This window comes from Crocuta crocuta, unplaced genomic scaffold, assembly GCF_008692635.1.
Source record: "Crocuta crocuta isolate KB4526 unplaced genomic scaffold, BGI_CrCroc_1.0 scaffold31, whole genome shotgun sequence".
NCBI classification, from domain to species: domain Eukaryota; kingdom Metazoa; phylum Chordata; class Mammalia; order Carnivora; family Hyaenidae; genus Crocuta; species Crocuta crocuta.
The window spans coordinates 10,895,145-10,913,217 of NW_027528362.1; positions in this window are offsets into that span (position 1 = coordinate 10,895,145).

Genomic DNA, 18,073 nt, shown 5'->3' on the forward strand with positions numbered 1-18,073 from the left:
ATCCAACCATGTGTGGCCAGATTCATCTGAAATAAAGCAAAGTGACATTCATTTAGGAAAAAGGTTTGCATTCTGTGGCATTTGGAAAGGAAGCAATACAACTTTCAAGTACTTACTAGTCTTAAGTTACTAACACGAGAGCTCACCAGTGTTGGCGATCATCATCATCACCATAATTAAAATGTGACAGTAGGTGATGATTACTACAAGCCTTTTCGGTTCAGATCCTGAAGAACTCTAAGGCAGAATAACATACTGTTAAGAAAAGTACCTCTTATCCACTGGATTGAAGTACTGTTTGTGAAATGGGTGGTAATTCCTCTTGATTCATGCTTACATTTGGGGCTCAGTTTACACTTTACATTTTGTTTCCTTACTAACAAATGTACTAGCACAAAGGACATACCCAGGTCTAAGAATGAAGTGATCAGCAGTCACATCTGCCTCCATTGTGAGAGTCGGCTTCTCTAGTCTCCAATTACAACTCACACATTTTTCCTGCGTGAAGCCAGCAGAATTTTATGGGTGCTATAATGTATGGGACAGGTTGACTATCACATTTTTCATTTTTGTCTTGGTCACAGAATGAATGGTACATTATCATCAGCCCTTCCGTTGATTTTTGTCTGAGTATCTAGGCTTCAGTGATTGCCAACATGGCTATTAATCACAGGATCACTCAAGCTAATATGATACTACTGTTTGGCTGATGACTGCTCTTAGAGTTTTAGCATTTCTTAAAAGTCTTGGGAAAAAATGCAGAAAGTAATGCTAAAGCACATCATTTTCTACTAGAATTTTGTTGAACAAAAATGTACTATAACTATATGCAAAATATAAAGTAGAAACCTGGACTAGTTATTTAGATAATAAAGGCAAAGCAATACTGTATCCAAATAATTGAAATACTACACAGTTGACCTTTGAACAACTCAAGGGTTAGGGCTGCCGAATTCAATAGGCAACTCTACTCAACTGAGGGTCACCTGTGCCACTATGAAGGTAGTTTCCTGTCCTTGACTTCTTCCTTATGTGGCACCCCAAAGTCACTTCAGTGTGATTTTTAAAATTGATACCTGACAGTACAATTTAAAGAAAATACATCATCTCACTATCATCACTAACATTGGTACGGCGAATTTCTTTTGAAGATGGAGGAAGTGAATCCCAAGAAGCCAGCATGAAAATGTTTTCCTAATTTCTGTCTTTGCACAGTTGAAAATCTGAGCGTAACTTTTGCCTTCCCCAAAACTTAACTACTAATAGCCTACTGTCTACCAGAAGCCTTACCAATAACACGTATAAATAGTTGATTGACATATATTTTGTGTGTCATATGTATTGTATGCTATATTCTTACAATAACATAAACTGGAAAAAAAAGAAAATGTTATTAAGAAAAGCATAAGGACGAGAACATACCAAAACAATACTAAACTGTGTTTATCGAAAAATCCATGTTATCAGTGGACCCACACAGATCAAACCCATGTTGTCCAAGCTCTATTTTAAGCTACTCAAAACTATTAAAACATTAATTTGTGTTTTATTACCATTCTATAAAATATTTCCTTATTTTCTTCGTTACATGATGCTTGAATCTTGCCCAAACTAAATTTCCTAGTGTTCATCCCGTGTACCATCAAACGTTCGCTTTGTCAGTGAATGTAAAATAGCAACTCATTGATTAACTCGGTGTTACTCAAATATAACCTTCTGGGGAAAAAAAGGGGGTGGGGGGGGGGGAGGAATAGCAAACTGCAGGGCACTTGGCCGGCCGGTGGGAATGGAGCAGATCCCTCTTTAAGACCAGCAAAAGTCACGCTTTCCTTTAACCTCCCTTCCCTGTGTCTCCACCATCAGCATCCCTCCCCATGGTGCCATGTGGTTAATCAATCAACTCACTTTCCTGCTGTCGAGTGCAGGGAAGAGTCTTCTCTCAGCACCAAGGCGGCCACGGTCACCCGGGGGATGTGTGTGCATGCGTGTGCACGTGTGTGTGTGAAAAGGGGATGTGGAGGACTTAGCAACTACGGGTTCCCTCAGAAGGAGTGAAAGATGGAGTGGGTAAGGCAATGAAAAAAGATAGAAAAAGAAAGAAAGAAAGCATCGTGTCGCATGAGGCTGAGAGAAAATACATTTTTACTTCTGAGGAAATATATGCTCCCTGGTGCATGTTTTATTCATTCATAGGGCTCTTTTGCTCACCGTCATGTAATTCTACAGCAGCGAAGCCTTCATTAGCAGATGACAGCAGCTTGCTTTCACAAGTGTGTTTAATATAGCATAATTTATGGATTTTAGTTTCAAAATAGGTACCATTTAGCCCGTCTGGCACCTCTTCCTCCTTCGTCTTCTCTATCACAAAGTGTCAACTGTGAGTGGAGTGGCCTCCAGCAATGAGACGTCTGGACAGCCACTCTTCCCTTCTGGCTCAGGGCACTGGGGGTGCATCGCTCCCTGGAGCTGCCTGGCAGACAAGTACAGAGCAGGCTGAGTCCCACAGAATGGCTTGTCCGCGTCCTTTAGTAGGGACGGGTTACCGTCTTGTATACTATCTGCCAAGAATTAAGCAAATTGAACAAGATGAGGATTCTGAGTTAGAAGTTTGCACAAATGATTTCAGCTATTTGCACCCACAATAAGGCACCCACTTTTATCTACTGATGCCCATGGAGAGGAAACAGTTCCACAGAAGAGGACAATTCAAGGAGAACCGATATGCCGCAGGGCCAGCTTTCTTCGGATGTGTTGTCTTCATGCAGCTCAGGCTGCCTAGTTTGCTGGGCCTGGTGCAAAATAAAAGGCTGGGGCCCCTTGAATATCAAGATGACAGCAGCAGACATCAGACCAAGTGTGGGCCCTTACTAACCGTATTCCATATCTATTTAGTCACTCCTGCATCTAGTATTTCCACTCTCCAGGGAGCCTTCTCTTTTTCTCCTTCTGATGGACAAACTCTTCTCCCCACCATTCACAGTCTTTCTTGACACTGAGAAAATAAACGTTCCGTACAGTTTTAATTGATTCGCTATTGACAAATCATCAGATTCTTCCGAGGCAGTCAGAATATCTAAAATAAATTCACAATGCTATGCTTAAAAAGAAGACATAAACAATGTGATAATTGATTATTAATTTTAGATGTTATTTGACATGTACTACTAATATGTGAACAGGAATTCAGATGCCCTTGTGTGGCATAATTCTTTACTTTTCACCAACTTACCCTTCTGATATCAGCACTGCTGAATAGAGAAAATGATCTCCCCAATTACTAGATATCTCAAAAACAGGGGACATGAAATCTTACAAACCAGATGTGTTCCAATAAGTCCTCTTTGTGCTAATTGATGTGCAGATAAGGGCTGCTTTACTTATTTCCTACTGAAATTCCAGTCACACTTATAATTTGTCCCATGCTGAATTTATTGACTTTGATTTCTTCATCAAGACAGAACAGTTAATATCCAAACTGATTAATCTGACATACAGATATCACTTTTCTTACCAGCTTCGTTGATAATAAATCCATCAAAAATCAGTTTTAAAATATTTCCATCCCATGAATAACATTCCTCATACCCATTTACAGTAAACTCCATGCAAGCCCTCAGCCCCAAGCTGTCACTAATCTATTTTCTGTCTCTATAAGTTTTTTCTGCACATTTCATATAAATAGAATCATACGATATGTACTATCTTATATATGGCTTCTTTTACTTGGCATAATGTTTTTGAGAGTCATCCATGATGTAGCACATGTCAGTTGTTTGTTTTTTGAAGAAGAAGAAGAATCCATTGTATAAATGGACCACATTTGTCCTTCCATTCCCAGTTGATGAGCATTCAGGTAATTTCCAGTTTGGAGTATTAAAAATAATGCTGTGATGAACATTCACATGTAAGTCTTAATGTGGACTTATTTTCTCTTGGGTAAATACCTAGCAGTGGAGATGATGGGTCATATAGTAGTTTTGTGTTTATCTTCTTGAGAATTGCTAAAGAAATTTTCCAAAGTGACTTCCATTTTATTCCCACAAGAAATGTGTGAGGGTGTTCATTTCTCCACATCCCTGCCGGCACTCGTTTTTGGCTATCATTTAATATAGCCATTTTTGTAGGTGTGAAATAGTATCTCGTTGTGGTTTTAATATGCATCTCCGTAGTAGTAAATGAATCTCCCTAGTAATAAATAAAATAAAAGCACATCTTTTCATGTGTTTACTAACCATTCATATACCTTATTCTGTATGTCTGTTCATATCTCTCACCTATTTCTTTTATTAGCTCCTTTTTCTTATTGAGTTGTAATTGTTCCTGGTAAGTTGTGGCTCTAAGTCCTTTATCAGATAAGTGGTCTACAAATATTCACTCTGAATCTATTGCTTGTCTTCTCATTTTCTTAATGGTGATTTTATTTAATGACTTTATTTTTTTAGAGAAGTTTTATGTTTACAGCAAAATTTAAGAGGAAGGTAGAAGATATCCCATGTACTCCCTACCCTCCCCCACTCCCTCCTCTCTCCACCCTCCGTCACATGCACGGCTACTACATTATCAATATCCAGCGCCATTTGGTACATTTGTTACAAGGATAACCCTACCAGAACACATTGTAATCACCCAGTCCAGAATTTACAGCAAGGTTCATTCTTGGTGTTGTGCATTTTTATGGCTTTGGACAAAACATGTAATGACATGAATCTACAATTATAATATACAGAGAGTTCTCACTGTCCTAAAAATCTTTTGTGTTCTCCCTTTCCCCTAACCAGGCTGGCAACCGCTGACATTTTACCGCTCCCATAGTTCTACCTTTTCCAGAATGGTGTATCGTTGGAATCACATGGTGCGTGGCCTTTCCAGACTCACTTCTTGCACTTAGTCATATGCATTTAAGATTCCTACATGTCTTTTCATGGCTTGATAGCTCATTTATTTTTAGGGCCAAGTAATATTCCCGTGTCTGTCAATTCACCTACTGAGGGACACCTTGGTTGTTTCCAAATTTTGACAATTATGAATAAAGCTGCTATGAACATTCATGTGCAAGTTTTTGTGTGGTCATAAGTTTTCAGATCCTTTAGGTAAATACCAGGGAGTGTGATTCCAAGATCATATGTCTAGTTTGGTAAGAAACCACAAACGTCTTCCAAAGTACCTGCACCATTTCTCATTCCCACCAGCAGCGAATGAGAATTTCTGTTGCTGCACATCCTTTCCAGCATTTGATATTGTCATTGTTAGGGATTCTGGCCATTCTAATGGATGTGCAGTAATGGTGATTTTTGGTGCAGTCCAGTTGATCTTTTTTTTTTCTTTAATGGACTATATTTTTAGTGCCACATCTAAGAAACATTCGCCTAAGCCAAGGTCTCAGTGATTTTCTTCTCCTACTTCTGCAAGTTTCGTTGTTTTAATTATTTCATTTAGGTCTATGATCCATTTTGAGTTAATTTTGTGGGGGGGGTGAGGTATAGGTCTAAGTTCATCTTATTGCATATGGATATCCAATTGTCCCAGCATTATTTGTTGAACAGACTGCCCTTTTCCCAATTAATATTCTTGTCACCTTTGTGAAAAATAAGTGGACTATAAATACAATTTTTTCTCTGCACTTATGCATAATTCTGTTTCATATGCCCATATGTCTCTCTTGGTAAATGGAGCTTTATACCAAGTTCTGGAACTGGTAAGTAAAAAGTCCTCCAAGTTTACCTCTTCCCAAATTGGTTTATCTATTCTATGTGTTTTGCATCTCCATCATAAATTTTTTTATTTGCTTGTTAATTTCCATTTAAAAACTGCTGCCATTTTGATAGTGAGTACATTGATCAAATTCGGGCAGTCTCTCTCTTCACAGTATGGAGGCTCTCAACCCATGAAGATGCCATCTCTTATTTATATTTTCTTTAATTTCTCTTAGCAAAGTTTTGTAATCTTATGGTTTCTAAGTCTTCACCTCTTTTCATCAAACTTATTCATAAGTATTGCTAATGCTATTTCAAATGGGTGTTTATTCTCAATTTCATTTTTAGATGAGTGCTCACTTGCAAGCACGTATTACTTTCGTTATAAACCTGAGACAAGTAGAGGAAAGGTACTGGCTACAGTGATGGAGAAGAGGAGGAAAAAACACTCAGGAAAATCCCAAGCTAATATCCAGATGAATTCACGTGCCATACATGTATGTTTTTAAAATAAAAATCCTGTATTTCTTTCTTCCTAACTTTTCAAGCGATAAATACTCCTTGTGGAAAGCATGACTGTGAGACGAGTCAGGAAGGCTGCAGTAATGGAGTAATGAGTCACATCTGCCTCAGCCTGAGCTCTCCGGTCCCCTCTTTCCACACACCTACATGGCCAAGGCTGCGACACTCACAGATTCCCAGGGCCCTTTTTTGCCGTCTTTTGTACAAATATTTTCTTAACAAGCTGAAGAGCTTGGTGGTGAAGCACCACGCTCAGAAGTGAGACACTGAGTGTAAGTCGCTTACCCTCTAAGGACCCCCGTGTCCTCACTTGTAAATTTCCCCTCCCTCCCTCCCTTTCTTCCTTCCTTCCTTCTCCTTGGATTCTGCCTCCCCTGTACGTCTGTATCAGGCTCTCTCAAGTAACTCCCGTGGACAGTACAACATCTCAGAATCTCAGGCAGTGTCCCCATGCTGCCTCTGATTTGAGGCTAGCATTCCAAGGACCAGCAATCCCTCCGCAGAGCCACTCTCTAAACCCCCCAGTGTGCCTCCCAGGTTCCCGTCTCTTGACCCCAGATTAGGACCCAGGTGCAGTTTGGGGCAGCCTGCCCGTGGAGGCTGGGCACGTGCACATTTCCCAGCCTCAGTGCTCCAGCATCCCGTCCCCGCTGCATTTCCTCTGGGGTTTTGGTCTACGTGTCCACCTGTGTGCACTGCTTCCTTGCAGCTCTGTGCTGACCGATCCGCAGATGCGGGCTCCTCTCCTGTTACCAGGCTAAACGTCCAGCCACACTCCTGCTTCCATGAATTTCAAAACTTCCACGAAGACACAGAGCCGTACAGGGGAAGCTTGCCTCATGGATCACGGATTGTCTACAGTTTCACTGCCTCCGCTCTAATCGTCATTCAACTAGGGCAGCCGTGTTCCCACAGGTCACCGATGCAGTGAAGGACCCCTGCTTCCTTTCCTCGTCCCAAAATTCTCTTGTGGACAGAAGCCCTGCTAAGTGCGTTGGGCTCTCCCCAGCCCTAATGAAGCTCTGAAAAGTGATAGCAGGGTACTTTAAAAAGCACCTGTGTTTGTGCTACCTGGAATCCAGCACTATTATTGGGATCATTGTCCGCACTCTCCTTTTCCCGTGGCTCTTGAATTTTCAGACATAACCGACTATGTGCAATGATTGAGATTTTACTGTGGTTAAAGCAATCAGATGATTTAACCGTATTAATGTGACCCTTAATACGCATACAAAAATACATCAGACCAACTTATTTTTCCTTGCGTTTTATCTAGGCGGTGCTGTGTGACAGCACTAAGTTAAAGTCAGAAATCCTAACACTTTGCCCGGTACTAATTGCATGCCCTCGAGGAAGGCACTCTATCTTGGGGCTCCAATTTCCCTAACTGTAAAAAGAAGAGGCTGTTGCACTCTCGACTCCACTCGAGTCCAAGTGGAGTTCTGTAACCATGGATAAAGATAATATTATCACAATATTTTGTGATCAATATATATTCAAAAGAGTTTCTGCAATGTAATGTTAAAAGTTAACTCAAAAACTAAACTGATACAAAATCTTAAAATAGATCATTTCTACAGCGGAAACTGGCGATACTTGCGGCACTGCCAGGGCTTGACCAGTGTGGAATATTGGTCCCTTATTTTGCCTTTGGAGGGAGAATTTAAGCATTTGTACCATCATTTCTCCATCTTTTGCAGTGCAAGAATAATTGCTAGTTATTTCTCACAACTCCGTATGTTTCGTGATTTAAATGATTTTAGACCTCAAATGACAGTAACTTATCAAGGACAAAATGTCATAACACCACTTAAAGTAAAAATAAGGGCTTAGTTCATTCAGAGGGCTAAAGATTGTTCAATGAAAGGGTTGAAAATAAATGGTCTTCGGTGACATAAAGCTTGACTTCCAGTCCCCTGAGACTGAACAGCGGTCATTTATGCCATAGTTCTGCATAATAAACAGAAAGCAGAACTTAGTGTAAAAAAAGAAAAATCCTTGCTCACTGGGAATAAACCACCATAGTCCTTCCGCCTGTCAGGGCCAGCCATTTCTGATGAAATAAACAACCTAATTTTGCCATTTTGGAGTGGCAGTCATCTGTAGCTCACGAATTAAGAGCAGTTATTAAGCTTTACCCTTAAAACCATCGCATCCCCTACATTTACTGGCTTTAACTGTTGATGTCCCTGCCAGTAATTCAAACAGGACAGCACTGGTGACCCTACACTCCTTAGTTCTCAAGGGCAGCTCTGTGGTCATTTTTTTTTAATTTTTATGTTTATTTATTTTTGAGATAGAGAGACAGAGTGTGAGCGGGTGAGAGGCAGAGAGAGAGGGAGACGAGAGAGGGAGACACGGAATGGGGAGCAGATTCCAGGCTCTGAGCTGTCAGCACAAAGCCTGACGGGGGGCTGGAAGCTACAAACCATGAGATCATGACCTGAGCTGAAGTTGGACCTTTAACCCACTGAGCCACCCAGGCACCCCTCTGTGGTCATTTTTAAAGAGATCGCTAGTACTGAAACCGAGTTCCATATGGTCTGAAAACAACCTTCGTGATCGGTGGTCTACGCAATACCAGTGGTTTGTAATACAAGCATCTTCTAAGTCAATGGAGCAGTAAGAGCAGGCTTTTGAACCTTCTCCCCCACATACAAGTGGCTCCACCAGCAATCTGGCACCAACCGAGGACGAGGAGGTACCCAGCAAACCCAGACTGTGGCAGGTTGATGCCTGGGGGTCTAGAACGGTTAAGACTGCTGTCAACCCTCCCCCACTCTGCCTCCCACCCGCACCGAATGCAGCAAAGCAAGACTTTTTGAAAGCATGACTTAAGAGAACGGCCTTATTTCAAGTTTCTACTAAGTTAAGGTATTATTTCCAAGTCCCTCTGGCTCCACATCCCTGGTATTATGTGTATAGGGTTTCCATCGTGCGTATGGAAGTCTGATGCTTGCAGTCACGGGGCCCTGCAGTGAGGAGGGCCCCTGCTGACTGCAATACTCTGTTGTGGTCACCTTAACATTTCTAGTAGTTTCTGAGCAAGCGGCCCACGTTTTTACTCTGCACTGGGTCTTACAAATGTTGTAGCCAATCCTGGCGTATTATTTGAAGCAAAAGTTTTATTTATTTATTTTTTGTATCAGAAGTTTTAAATCAAATTCTATGACTGTATGATCTGGAAAAATAATATTAACCTTTCTTATGAATAAAATAGATAAGTCCAATGCATCCAAAGGATTTCAATGAAGCATGGCTTAAAAGAGGTGGCAGCACTATTCCAGATTGTATAAGAGAGCAAAAGCTTCTAACTTCTTTGAAGAAAAATAACTATAAATAATAAAAATGAAACGAGGCGCCTTGGTGGCTCAGTCGGATAAGCATCGACTTCAGCTCAGGTCATGATCTCATGGCTCGTGGGGTTGAGCCCCGCATCAAGCTGTGTGCTGACAGCTCAGAGCCTGGAGCTGCTTCACATTCTGTGCCTCCCTCTCTTTTTGTCCCTCCCGCATTCACACTCAATCTCTCTCTGTCTCTCAAAAATAAGTAAACATTAAAAAAATTGTTTTTAAAAATGAAAAGATGAGTCCAAAAAGCTACTTGCAGACCAATCCCTTTATAAACAGGAAAGCAAAATCCCAACTGTTAGCCCAAAGAATCCAGCAAACTAAAAGAATAATAGAACATGACTAAATTTGGGTGAATCCAAACATGCAAGGTATTTTTTATATTAGAACTATGAAATGTATTGATACCACGCATCGTGTTTGCAGCACTAAAGTGAAAAATAAAAGATCTCCATTAATATTGGAAGAACATTTTAAGATTCAAAATCTGTTCTAGATTTTAAAAATGCATATTAATAAAATGGAAAATGTGTATTGATAAAATTAAAGTAGACTGATATGTTTTTAGTAAGATATCAACAAAAGCAGCAGGATCGGCTTTAATTGTGAGCACTACACACCTCAGAAGAAGGCTCACAGGATTGTTTTTTTTCTTTAAATTTTTTAATGTTTTTTAAAACTTATTTCTGAGAGAGAGAGAGAGACAGCGTGAGCAGGGGAGGGTCAGAGAGAGAGGGAGACACAAAATCCAAAGCAGCCTCCAGGCTCTGAGCTGTCAGCACAGAGCCCGACACAGGGCTCGAACCCACAAACCATGAGATCATGACCTGAGCCGAAGCCAGACACTTAACCTACTGAGCCACCCAGGCGCCCTCATAAAACCTTGTTTTAAATAAAGTTATTTGATTATGATTCCTTTTTGTTTTGCACAAGGTAAATTTAATTTGTAGCAAATAAGGAAATCATGGGAGATAACATTCAAAGCTATGATTTTGATTCCTTTAAATTATTTCTTCTTGCTATCTTTTTTTACTTCATTGTTTTTCAAAATTTTCAAAATCCAAATTTTGACCTTCTTTTAAATTAGATAGAAATTTATATATTTTGTATATTAATTTTTTAAAGTCAGCTTTTGGATTTATTTACTACTCTCTTCAATCTCTATTGAAGAGATCATGACCTGAGCGTTGGATGCTCAACTGACCGAGCCACCCAGATGCCCCATTTTTTTTAATGTTTGTTTCTTAATTTTGAGACAGAAAGAGAGAGAGAGAGAGAGGTGGGGGTGCGCACAGGCTGAAGAGGGGCAGAGAGAGAGGAAGACACAGAATCTGAAGCAGCTCCAGGCTCTGAGCTGTCAGCACAGAGCCCAACCACGGGGCTCGAGCTCACGGATGGTGAGATCATGACCTGAGCCAAAGTTGGGTGCTTAATGGACTGAGCCACCCAGGTGCCCCAGAACTCTTTATCAGTACACTACCAAGCCTGACTCTTTTCATGTTAAAAAAAATTTTTAAGGAAATGGGAGTATTAGAAATGAAAACTGTTTCAATTGACTCTTTCCCTTTAAATTAAGTGTCCTTCCCATTTTAGAATGTTGGGAAAACGTGGACAGACACTAGTTCCCAAGTGCTCAGGATCCCACCTGGAATACAGCAGAGTTGAAATACAAACTCAAATATCTAGTCATGCAAAGTCTATGATCTTAATTTCTAATTTATTTTTAAATGTCATATATATAAAATTCATACGTGTATCCATAAAATCTCGTACTTCTTTACGCCACTGTATATGACTTGTATATAACATATATACACACATGCAGTTAAAAATAATATTAAGTAATATATTGCTGCCCTCATGCAATTTAAGAAATTGAAAATGAGCAGTGTTTTGGTGCCTCCTGAATTCTTCTCTCTCGCATTACTTCTCACCCAGAAGTAAGCCCTGATTGCGGTTTCATGTTAGCCATTTCTGTTTTCTTTTTTAATTTACTGTGTATTCGATCTCTAAGATATATATCACTCACTCTGTTCTGTTTTTTAAAATTGTCTTCAATGTTTATTTATTTATTTTGAGGGGGGTGGGGAGGGGCAAAGAGAGGGAGAGAGGGAATCCCAAGCAGGCTCCCCGCTGCCATCGCGGAGCCCAGTCCAGGCTCGAACTCATGAACCACGAGATCATGACCTGAGCCAAAATCAGGCTTCACTGCCTGGGTGCAGGCACCTCCTTCGGTAGGCTTTTAAGTGACAGAAATAGTGTCTGAATTTTCACTGCTATATTGTACTCCATGGTCTGAGGACATAATTTGTCCATTTTCCATGTGTGACAATTGAGTTGTTCACTTTTAAAAAATTTTTTTTTATTTTACTCTAAACCACGCTGAGTACATCCCAGTCCCCATCGCCCAGTACACGTCTGACAGAGGGAGAGATGGTGAGGGTGGGGTCAAAGCAGGTGGCCATTTGCCCGTGTTGCAGGCCTCAGCTTCCTTTTGGACTCTGTCGCCCAAGTTGGTAAGTGTCGGTTCAGGAAGCTGCTATTCACAATCCTAAAAGCAGGATCTCAATATTGTCTCAGTTGTTGAATGCACACCCCCCAACTTTGGACATCAGGCTATTGACTGCGTCCACCTCCCTCCCCGATCGCTTTCCAGGGCCCTTCGACTCTTCTTGTGATCCCTCCTGTCCTGTCCCCTACTTCTGTACCGTCGCAGGCAGGACTTCTGCTTTCTAGAACTCTAAGAGCACTCAGCAGTAGGTGTGGTTGTGCTTACACAACACCAAGGAAAAGGCGGGGAGGGAATGGGAGTCTTTAGCCACACGACAAATGGGCTTGCACGATGAGTTGTTTTGCTGCAAAATTCTGTTTTTCACAGCAGAGACTTTTTATTTGCATTCCTTCTGTACCATTACTCATCTTCTCTGCAGGCAAATAAACCGCCTGAGGCCACAAGGCTTTTAAGTCGTGCATTAGTAAAGATGTTTCACAATGACACATGAATGCCTCTCAGTATTTCTCTGCCGAAAACCTTGTACTGAAAATATGCTGTGGGTCAGTATTGGGTGAGGGGAGTTCATAGTCAAGGTGAAAGGAAAAGAGTGGGGTTTAAAGAAAGAAATGAATCCAATTTGGAACAAACACTAAGACACAGGAGCAAAGTCTGTGCAGTTTAGGCGCTGAGTTGCCCGCAGGCCAAAGATGGACGGGAGCCGGCTCTAAAACAGGGTTCATCACAACCTAGTCGAGATGATCACCTCACAATCCTGACATGAGCCTTTTTTTTTTTTTTAAATCAACCTGTGGGCACTCACCTGCCCATTGGGAATATCCTAAATCTGGGAGTTTGGAGTGACTCAAGATTCTGCATTTTGAGAAATGAAAGTTCTCCAGATGATGGAACGAATTGCTTAGTTAAAGGAGAAAGTTCACAGACCACCCACGCGCAAGCGCACAGGCTCTCTATTGCACCCCTATTTCTGAAATTTCCATTTGCACGAGAGGAGCGTTGCTTTGCAGGCACTACGGGAAAATATCCTGGTGGATGCTCACGACAGAATAGCTTCGCAACATGGTGACAGCCATTGGCATTGCTGGGTGGTGTGTCTGACAGTTGGGAGAACTGGATTGCAAGAGTTCGTCATAAGGGAAAAATAACATTGTTTTCTTGTATCTGTATGAGATAGCAGAGGTCAACTAGACTCACTGTGGTCATTGCACAGTACGTGTGAAGTCTCATCGTCGCGCCGTATGCCTTAACCTAACCCAGCTCTGCTCATCAGCTGCATCACTCTACACCTGGGGAGAAAAGGAAACCACTTGTGAAGCATTGGGCAGATTCTTTATTCCGGAGATGATGCTGTTTATCACTTTTGCAATATGCCACTGAACGGAAAAAAATCTGATGGTTCTAAATTACTGTATTTCATGAGCAAATGTTTGACGACTGCACCTCTTTATAGTCAGCACCCTCCTTTTCGCCAGCTGACGAGTACAACTCTGTCCCGGGCCCCAGCTACCGATGGGAATGTAGCTGAACAAACTGCCAAGAGCTCAAAGTGTAAAGTCTACCCGGTATTTCAAAGGCTCAGTCTACAATAACAATGTAGAGTATTTCAATAACTCACATATTAACTAACATGTTGACATAATGATGTTTGGGACATTTGGGGTTAAAAAAAACATATTGCTAAAATTATTAATTCCTCCAAGTCACTTGTTTTCATCCACTTTTTATTTTTATTTACTCTTTTAAGTTTCTAAAATATGTTTATGTATTTAGTTTTGAGAGACAGAGAGAGGCAGAGAGAGCCCGACCCAGGGCTTGACCCCACCAACCACAAGATCATTACCTGAGCTGAAACCAAGGGCTGGAAGCTTGACTGACTGAGCTGCCCAGGTGCCCTCCATTCAGTCTTTAAATACAGCGATCAGGAAGTTTCAAATTACTCATGCGACTCTGGTTTGCAACCTGCCTTATATATTTATTTCTATTGGAGGTACTGCTCTAGTGTGTTAATTCTCCTAATCACGATTACTCAAATAAAATTATGCTTTTCCTCAGATGTGTGAAGTAAATCTTTATGTAAACAACGGAAAGCATCACTGGCACTTAGATAAAGCAATTAGACACAAAACTGCAAGAAAAATCGTATCTAAGTGTTTTGAAAGGGAAATGTGCAATTCGATCTGGATAATTTAAACATTCCCCGGCTTTCGAAAGCATGAATTTTCTTTTAAATTATTTTAATGTCTTTACACATATCTAGGCATATATAATGGCACGGGGGTGCATGAAACATCACCCCTACATCTTTTTAAGTGCCTTGATGCTCACCCGTCCCTTTTCGTACATCACATTCTCCACGCTCACATCCACACCATGTTAGCGAGGGGAGTGGCCTCGCACAGTCTTCCTACTTTTCCGTGCCCACATATTCACGCGTGCACGTGCATACCATGTGCGTGTGCACACATGTATCTCTTCTCATTTTGCTTTGCTAAAAATGGGTTCATCTCATGCACATTTACCTGAATTGTTCCTTTTTGACTCAAACCTCCCTGTGGGCATCACTCTAGGTCAACTGTGACGTTTTAACTTACTTTCACTGGCTGGAGAATATTTCAAGCTGTGAGTGCAGTGGGATATATTCAGCTGCTTCTCCTCTGATGGGCAAACTTTGATTTTAGGTTTTACTTTTCCTTTCTGGGTTGGGGGAGGGGATGTCATAAGCAAGGCCTTCATAAACACCTGCACACGTGCATCATTTGTTCTGGGGCTTTTATTTCTACGGAAGGGGTTGCCAGAGTTGATAGTGCTGTCAAGAGATTTATACGTAGCGCATACATGTTATAAAAGCACGTAGGAAGTAAATATTATTATTTTGCACTTTAAAACGATGTACTGAGGGACACCTGGGTTAAGTCAGTTAAGCATCTGACTTCAGCTTAGGTCATGATTTCATGGTTGGTGAGTTTGAGCCCCGCGTTGGGCTCTGTGCTGACTGCCAGCTCAGAGCCTGGAGCCTGCTTCAGGTTCTCTGTCTCCCTCTCTGGGCCTCCCCCATTCATGCCCTGTCTCTCTGTCTCTCTCTTTCTCTTCCTCTCTCAAATAAATAAACATTAAAAAGTGTTAAATAAAAATAAAAAAATAAAAATGGTGCATTGATTCATAGCTCTCTGGTAATGGTGAGAAGAAATCAATCCCAGGCAGAGAGAACATTCCTGTTCTTCTCAACTCTTGCCAGTGTGGTGCACGGCACTTAAATCACCGCCGCCCACACTGCTTGCGAATGGGGGCCTTATTTTTTGTTTGCCACTCGGACATTTGTATTTGCTCTTCTATGTACTGACAGTTTAAAGCAGCACCTTCAAAAACCATTTTCAGATGCTGGAAATATTCTTCTGAAATGTAGCCACCTGACTGAGAAACTGAATTTTTAATTTTGTTTAATTCTGATCAATTTAAATGTAAATGGCCTCCAATGGCCATCGGCTATCATAGTGGATCTTGCAGAGTTGGATCCTTATGCAACTTTTTATCCAGTTTTTTCTTTAATTTGTTCACTTGTTATTATCAAAGAGGACTTTCCACATTATAAAAATGAACACCTCGTCATCCATATTCCATTTCTTTATGTTTCGCTTTTGATTGCTTATTCTATTTTATGTTTTGAAAGGGGTTGGAAGGATACGCATAATGCATATCTGCTTATGACATATGCATAAATATGTCTTCTTTTTAAATGTTTCTCAATAAACCTTGATATGCATTTATGCTTTATAAAAGTTTCACAAATAGAGTGAGAGGAGAGAGAATATCTTGCACAGTGCTTTACTATTTCCTTAAACATATAAATATATTCTAAAATGCTGTACTGTTTATATTTTAATATTCACTCTTTAATCCATGTCATAGTTTTCGTTATTCCTTCATTAGGATATGTCCTGTGTCACACACAACCTGTGATTTCATTGTTCTACAGATTAAACCACTGTATAAGTTAGAAACTTAGGTGAACCAGATTGCTAAGTGCTAAATCGAGGTTAAATCGTATTTTTAAAAAAACAGTTAACTTCAAACTTACATATTTGACTAGAAACCTTTACTGAGGGAGTGTGACAAATGGCTGGGAGTACATAAGATAAAAGCAGAGTCGATTCTGATTTAATCTCTCTTTTTAAACATACAGCAAATTTATGTGTGTCAGTCAGTTAAGGAAAAGTTATATTTTTATTGCATCCAGGCAATAAAAATAGGACAGTTGTAGTTTTTTTTCACACCAAGAAAATTGTGAATGCTCTCACATATGTTACCAAGATTTTACTAGTGCAGAGACACAATATTGCGAATTTTCTTTGAGGTTACAATGCACTGTTGATTCAACAGACATTCTACTCATACCACTTCGTGAGAATAATTATTCTTCGTTTATTTTGAGTTAAAGGTTTCACAGCTGGCCCACTTTTTACCATTGTCTCAAGGTTAAAATGTTCGTATTTATAAAATAAATAATCATATTCTATTAATTAATAATATATTATACAATAAGTAATGACTCCTGCTTTTGAAGAAAGTATAGAAAATCTGAAAAAAATCATAAAGTAAGCATGTAAGCATGAAAAACTTAAAAAAGTGGGAAAAACATGAAGAATGAAGTAGAAGCCAACTCTCCTGTGAAATTACACATATATGTTTTATTTATTGAAGTGATATTGTGTAAACCATTCAAAAAGGATTAATGAGGAGTTATATAACATGTCATTAGCAACATAGTTTTGTTTCACTGCATCGTATTTCATCCCAGGCCAGACCACAAGTGTGGAACCATCACTTGATGCCATCATCCACAGGTGGCAAACACATTAGTCATGGCAACGGGGCAGAATTACTCCAGTTCCTTGAACTTGATGGGTAGGTATCCTCGAGCAAAGTGGATCGCAAACCACTGAGACAAAAGTGCCGTTTACCCAGCGAATCCAGTTGCCTCTCCGGCCTTTACTACTAAATTCTCTACTTTAAAATGTTTTAAAGTTTCCTTTTAGAATAAAACTTGAATCTCGAAAACTTTACTGTGTATTCATCAGAGACTAATATATTTAAATTTCAGGGCCCCGCATTTATACAAGTCCCTTCTAAGTCCCTGTACCTGTGTTTTTGTTTCTAACTGTGTGTGTGCTTTTTTTCCCTTAACGTTGGCTGTCTGAATTATATAAACTTCAGGCCCCACGAAACTTGAATGCATCCTTAGCGTCAGTTAAATGTGTTTTCCTCCAATTTTTATCTTAGAGCAAGATGTGATGGACCCAAAGTGTATTGCAAAGTATAAAGATATCAATCTTCTCTGATGTCAACTGTATAAAAGCATGGCAAGTCGCTACCTTCTAGAATTCTCTGTAGTAAATACAATTGGCTTCTCTTCTTTAGCCCCCACCCTCTATTTTCCCCTCAATACTCTATTGATAAATAACAAAGCAATTGTCTCAGACACCTGACTCCATGGCCTCTTTGCACATTTTTGAATTTAGCAGACTTGGTGCTCCATCGTTTTTAGACTGATACATGGCAGGTATCAGGCAAAGATGTTAGCTAACAGAATGGGAGTTCACATAGAAAGAAAACCCACAATGGAGGAAAGTTTCCTAAGGAGGAAGTGGACTGGAGTTCCGTATTCAGCTTTGCTCTTCCCTAAATGCAATCTAAAGAATCTTACCTTTGGCTTTCGCAAATTCACGGATACAGTCTCAAATTGTTTTGGGAACAAGATAAAACACTGACATTTCATTTACTTCTTTATGGAGGATCAACATTTTCTAACCACATTTGTCTAATTATTGATTTTATCCCGAGGGCCATCTCCAATTCTCCTGTGCAGCATTGATGGTTTCAGCAATCCCGTTTCTTTGAAATTTTGCACTTACAGCTCTTTTGTCAGATGTAATATCAGTTATAAAATCTTACATAGTTACTTTCAGGAAAGAGAGGCAATAGTATGTCTATTAGTGACA